Below are 6,743 nucleotides of genomic sequence, written 5' to 3'. Positions count from 1 at the left end.
ACAGGTCGCCAGTTTGTTGTTCTATCTTTGTATGATACTTCGTTCTCTCGTTCGCTTAGAACCGTTAGTTCTAAATTTAGTTTCGAGTTCAGCTTTAGTTTCAAGACAGTCCCTGTAGATCCCGTTACCTTGTCAAGATTCCTCCCGGTTGCTGTTCTACGTTTACGTCTACGCCAGCATCCCCAACTCAGTCGACGTGCCGGTGTCCTGCACTTGAGTTCTCCTCAGTCGCCCCGTGCAACATATTGAAAGTCAGTCGTAGTAGTGATAGTATCACTGATGTAGAATTCTCTTTCTGTGAACTTAAGAAGGCTATTATCAATTCGGGAAACACACAGACAATGCTGGAGGAACTCAGCAAGGCAGGGAGTAGCTTTGGAAAAGAGTACAGTCGAAGTTTGGGCAGAGGCACATCTGTAGGACGGCAGGTATTAAAAAAAAAGAAAAAAAACTTACCTGGTGAGTTCCTCCAGCATTTTGTGTATTTTGCTTGAATTTCCAGCATCTGCAGATTTTCTCCTGTTCGTGTTTGGTTATTATTAATGCAGGTCAAGTGTCTCCAGGAAACGATAATGTGTTAATTTATGATTAACCATCTGACTGACAAGTCTGTTGAGATAATAAGATTTTAAAATCGCATTTATAGATGAGGCTAGCTTCTTTAGTCATGAAAAAAGGCATTCTAGAGGCTCTACGCCTGATACTTCCAGTTGCAGGCCTTATCGTTAACCCCTCAGTTTTATAAATCGAGCGTTTGAAATATATTTTGGATAAAAAAGGTGATATATAGCTTTATCAATATGGATTTCAGAAGGCTAATATGACATTAGATTCAGTTTTTGGTTTAGAAGATAACATTAAGAAAGTACAATTAAATAATGATGTAATAGCATTTTCTGACATTGAAAAGGCATACGATATTTATGGAAGGATGAATTTTGATTAAATTATGAAAAAGATTGAGGGAAAGATTGCATATTTTTTGAGTTTTATATTTGGACAGTCTGTGCTGGCACGGGTGGGCCAGTTGCATTCGGGTTTCTATGAGATAGAGACTGAGAAGCCATAAGGCAGCATTTGTAATCTTTACAAACAGCAGGAATTCTGCAGATGCTGTAAATTCAAGCAACACACATCAAAGTTGCTGGTGAACGCAGCAGGCCAGGCAGCATCTCTCGGAAGAGGTGCAGTCGACGTTTCAGGTCGAGACCCTTCGTCAGGACTAACCTTTTATTGTTTAATATTATGATTAATGATATTTTCTGTGAGATAGCCACTGGGGTGGGTTAATCACTATATTCAGATGGTGCAGCTTTATGGATTAGAGGTAGGAATTTCAATGATACTGTATATTGGATGCAATTGGCAATTAACAAATTTGAAGCACAGGCAAACAGATGAGGATTTAAGCTTTCAGTAGCTAATGCACAAGTTATTTGTTTTACAAATGGTATAAATAGACCTGCAGTGGATTTGAAATGATATGGTCAAACTCTTGAAGTTATATCAGTGGTAAGATTTCCAGGCAAGTGGGTCGATAACAAGCTGACACAGAAGCGCCATATCAGTAAAACAACAATATAAAGGAGTATTAAATATTCTCAGGTGTCTGTGGGTGTTCTGGCGTGCTACATGATATCACTCTTGACCATTTTCATCTGTTTAATTGGATCTGTTCTTGATTATGGTTGTGTGGCTTATGGATTAGATTAATATTCAACTATACGGGTGTGATACAACCACAGGCTTTAAGATTGTGTTGTGATGCAGTAAGGTCGTCCCTTGTTTTGTCTTTACTGGTTGAAATGGGACAATTACAATTACATTTATGGAGATGGCAGTCGATGTTAACATACTGGATAAATTTGAGCGGCAAAGAAATGATCATTAAAGTTGGGTTGGAAGACTATTGGAAACACCACAGGAAGAGTGTTTTTACTTTTAGGTGCTGGGATCTTATCACGCTGGGAAGGCGGGATTGCTGAATTACGCAAGGTTGCCCACGGTCACATTCTCTGAAACCCCACCTTGTTCTCCCTCTGACTATTCAATATTTGGTCACACAGTTCAATAAAGTCCAAGGATTCTGTTATGCCCGGGAGTCTGTTGATTCAACAGAGTATGAAGGAAATTATTACGATATGTCAACCATTAATTCAGACTAATCAAAAATAATTTAAGTGGGAATGTTGGTGTGGCTGTTTTTGTGCCTGAGGAACAGGTGACGATGAAGAAAGGACTCGCCAACCATTTACAGTATATACAGCAGAACGTACTGCCATCTTTTCAGGCTTAAAGTAGGTGGAGGAATTTTGTCCATGTAAAATTGTAATTTGTTCAGACGCTTTTTCGGTTTTGATGATCATCTTAAGACACGTTCTAGGAGTTGGTCAGATTTACTATTGGGAACTCATGAAACATTATTTCATATTCAAAGTATTGTTCTTTATGTCCCCTTCTTGTGGGTCTCTGCACACAGAACTGCTCAGAGGAATGGGCGGGTTGACTGTTTAGTTACAAGTGTTAAAAAATCAACAATGGATGAAGACCTCCCAATGAACAAATCAGAAGCTGAGGTTTGTAGGGTTGGTTCTTCTGGCAAGACTGACGGGTTAATGGGCACAAGGGGAGACACATTTACATAAAACTGTTAAGTTTGTGGGAGAAAGGAGTAAGAAAAAGGACGGAAATAATTATATCGATACGGCTCCGAATTGGCTATACTGTGCTCAATTGTACATTATGTTGTGCTGCAAAATATCGTTCTGGGTCGTGTAGGTTTTGTCATTATGAAACAGTTGAACACCTACTACTTCAGGGTGAAGCATATCATGTAGAAATAACTCAAATGCAGGCTTCATTACGATCTTTGGGGGGCTGATATCTATAATTTTAAAACATTCTTAACTTGGGGAGGGACGAACGTAACTCACGGTATTGCATTTCATAACTTACAATATGTAGGGTTTGTTGGAGTAATTTAGCTTTCATTAGAAAAAAAAGAGTGAGGGTCTTATTCCCAATTCTGCGCACCACACTCCAGTCGAGTTAGTAGCGGGAATGCGCCTTTAAGTTGGAGAGACAACCGCCGTTTATCCAAAGCCCGCCCTATTTTTCAAATCGGCCAATCATTCAGTGGGGGGAGGAGGAGGAGACGGGTGCGATTGATGCTGGATTAGTTCATCAGCATCAGAGGAGACCCCATGTCGTCTTCTGGGAACGGGAGACTGTGAAATTGGTGGGCTGGAATGGGAATAGATGGACATATCAGCAGACCAGTGACTGGGTGGCATTCTGGAGTACATCTTGGACTGATATCTGGCTGGGCCAATCAGGTACTGAGGCTCCTGGATGGTGCTTTATCCTTCCCAAGCACACACTGTCCTGATGTGGCGGAGCTGTCGGTCAATGGGATAATCCGCTCGTGAACAACACCTGGGAGATCAGGCGGTAAATGTGAGGAGCTGGAGCCCGTATTGGAGACACAGCGGCCGCCTCTGGCTTGTGCTCAGGACGCGGCTTTATTCATGAACTGAAGCACCGAGGTGACCGGATATTTCACCGCGCTGATCAACTGCTCCCTGAATTTCGACTGAGTCACCACGTAGATAAATGTGTTCGTGCAGCAGCTGAAATTCCTCAGCAAAAACCCCACGTAGTGAAAGATCCATTCGGAATCATTGAAATCAAATCCCTTTCCTGAGACCTGATAATATATGATATTTACAACCTGTGTCATCCACAGGAGGATGAAGCTGCCGGAGAGGGTGAAGAGTAAAACCACAGACCTCCTCCTGCTCTCCATCTCCGGGTCACTGCGGTTCTCCCCCTTGCTCTGACCCTTCAGCCCCTTACGGACCCGACTGGCCACTAAAATGTGTCTGACTGTCAGAGCGTTGAGCAGCAGGATCCCAGCGAAAGGGAGGAGCGGAGTTAAAACCGTATCGAGCCAGTCATATCCTACCCACCCGGGGTCAGTGACATAATTGTCTATGAGATTACAGAACCACGGTACATTGTCGATGATCACCAAGGGTTCCCGTGTGAAGTATCGGGGTATGTTTTTCAGACAGAACAGCACGCCGGTTGTTGTTAGAACCACAGCCGCAGTTTTCCCGGTGCAATATATTGTTTTCAGCTTCTGGCAGCAAATGACGACAAACCGATCAAAGGTGAAAGTGACGGTGAACCAGACAGAACAGTCTGTGGCTGCGTACGTCAGTGAATCGATAACACTGCACACAGGGGTGATGTCCAGTACATTCCACGTGAAGTAATACAAATTGATTTGAAACAAGACCTCGGTGACAATAGTCAGTAGATCGGCCGCTGCCATGGCCACCAGGTAGCGAGTGGTGCAGGTAGAGAGGCCGCACTTTCCCCGGGACAGGATCACAATCGCCACTAAATTCACTGGAGAGGGGGAGGGGGAAAGAGGGAGAGAGAGAGGGAGACTGGGCATCACTGAACACATTCTTCGGGAATTAACAAAGGTTTATTCAGCTGAAGATCAGGAGTGCTGGAGTCTGTGAACGGCTGCTAACCTAACAGCAGACACGGGTCACCCTGTCTCTGACCTGCCATCTCCGGTGTGGAAAGAGGACGATGCGAGGGCAATCGTCGGCGATAAAAACCAGTTGTTTGAGCAACAATCGGTGCTGATCCCGATCCCAGTCGCCGATGGGGCCGGTTTCACTGATTTAACCGTGAATGACCAAGCCTCTGGAAACTCAGCATCTGATGGGGCCGAGAAGGGAGGCAGAGGGGAGCAAGACGCCCAAAATATTGGATGAACTCAGCAAGTCAGGCAGAACCCATGGAATTGAACAATCTCTCCTATCGGGCCGAGACCCTTCTTCACGACGAAGCGTTGCCCCGATTTACGATGGGTCACAGGGAGCAAACAGGAACATTTAGTAACCTGAGGCTGGGTGGCTGCCTTAATGGATTAATTCTACAGCGCAGTTCAATTCGATAAAACACGTCTACAGATTGGTGGATTCTGGTTCAGGGGATCAGACGCAATTATCAACCAACAGGCAGTGGGATCCGACCGTGACAGACTTTACAGGGAGACGTGAAGTATAGGACTATAGTGTAGCTCTGACTAATAGCTCAGAAAGAGCGAACTTCACAATGCGAACCACTCTCAGTCACACCCTCCCGGTGAGCTGCCTGTTCCCAGCACTAGGGCTGCTCCAGACAAGGTGTCATTAAACTGACCCCGTATTACCTTGCTGAAGAACCTCGCTCCCCAGCACTGGCACAACTCCAGATAAGGTCCCATTAAAACCCGCCTATTCACCCCTTCACACAGAACTGCCTGTCCCCTGCACTGGGACAACTGTGGACAAGGTCCCGCTAAAACCCTACCACCCATCCCTTCCCGGAGAGCTGCCTGTCTCCAGCACTACTACAACTCCGGACAATGTCCCATTAAAACATTCCCCATCACACATTCCCGGAGAGCTGCCTGCCCACTGCACTGGGACAAGGTCCCGCTAAAACCCTGCCACCCATCCCTTCCCGGAGAGCTGCTTGTCCCCAGCACTGGGACAAATCTGGAGAAGGTGTCATTAAAGGCACAGCAACGTTGGAGTCGATCCCGTTAGTTAGAGGAGAGTCGGAGGCTTTGCTCCTCGTGTCATTAAATATGAAAAATCAGACTGTTGCATTAACAGGATCGATATCTCTGACCGATATTTGTGCAATGTTCATCAGGTTGGATGATCGTCAAATTAACACAACCAGGTTCACAGCGGTTAACAGAAACACCAAACATGAATTGCTCTGCTCACTCACCAGGAACTCCAATGACGGCAATCAACACGTACAATATTTTCTCCACACTCTCGTACCGATCCAACATTGCAGACATTTTCTCTGTCCAGTGATTTGTCTCCCCGTGCTACAGGCGATCTCTCGGAATGAAATGCTAAGGCAGCACATACCTGGGGTTTTTAATACCATTTAGCAACTCCACAGGGACAGATTTCAACAGATTTAACAATAAAGGTTTTTAAATGATTTATAAACACATTACATCAGACAGGTTCAATTCCCGGGATGACACATTGAGATTAATTTAGTGAATTAATTGTGTGAGTTTTTATTTCTTCTGACAAAGATACCTGAACCTTCCGAGCTGCCTTATGAAATAAAAAAAAAAGCAAGATAAAATCTGCAGATATTGGAAATCCAAGTAACACACACCAAATGCTGGAGGAACTCAGCAGGTCCCCTTCTAACTCTGACTGATCTCTTCTTCCAGTGCAGCCGAAGGGTCTCGGCCCGGAACGTCGACTGTACTCGTTTTTATTCATACAGCCTGGCCTGCTGAGTTCTGACAGCTTTTTGCGTCTGTCGCTGTCATCAATTAAATGTTCTCCAATGTGAATGTGTGCTTCAACAGAATCATTTGCTGAATATTGAAGTATAGTCTGTCATTGTAGCTTGTGAAATTGTATTGAATTACTACTGTTACCATTCTCCTCAAGTGTTTAAACTCTTGATAAAGTTTCTGTCTGGGGGACTCTACCGAGAGAGTCCCTAAGAAAATGTCTGTTTGTGGTGATGAATAAATACTTTCAGATTCACGAAACTCTCCGACTTCTGCAGTAACTTAGTCACAGTCAGAACCTTTGAGGGCTCCTTCAGGATTCACCCGAAACCTAATGCACGGCCATCAAACTCAGGGACTGTTTGTCTGGTGTTTGAACTCATATTCCCTACCGAAGGCCTTG

At 44.4% G+C, this 6,743-nt stretch overlaps 1 pseudogene; it reads right to left on the bottom strand.

The window, feature by feature from the left end:
• Nucleotides 1–3,508: 3,508 nt before the first annotated feature.
• On the bottom strand, nt 3,509–5,970 carry LOC140185205 (probable G-protein coupled receptor 139; annotated as a pseudogene).
• Between the last annotated feature and the right edge of the window lie 773 nt (nt 5,971–6,743).

Source organism: Mobula birostris, chromosome 20, assembly GCF_030028105.1.
Source record: "Mobula birostris isolate sMobBir1 chromosome 20, sMobBir1.hap1, whole genome shotgun sequence".
In the NCBI taxonomy this organism is placed as follows: domain Eukaryota; kingdom Metazoa; phylum Chordata; class Chondrichthyes; order Myliobatiformes; family Myliobatidae; genus Mobula; species Mobula birostris.
Note: the sequence above shows the minus strand (reverse complement) of the source record. Positions and strands in the feature narration are given on the sequence as shown.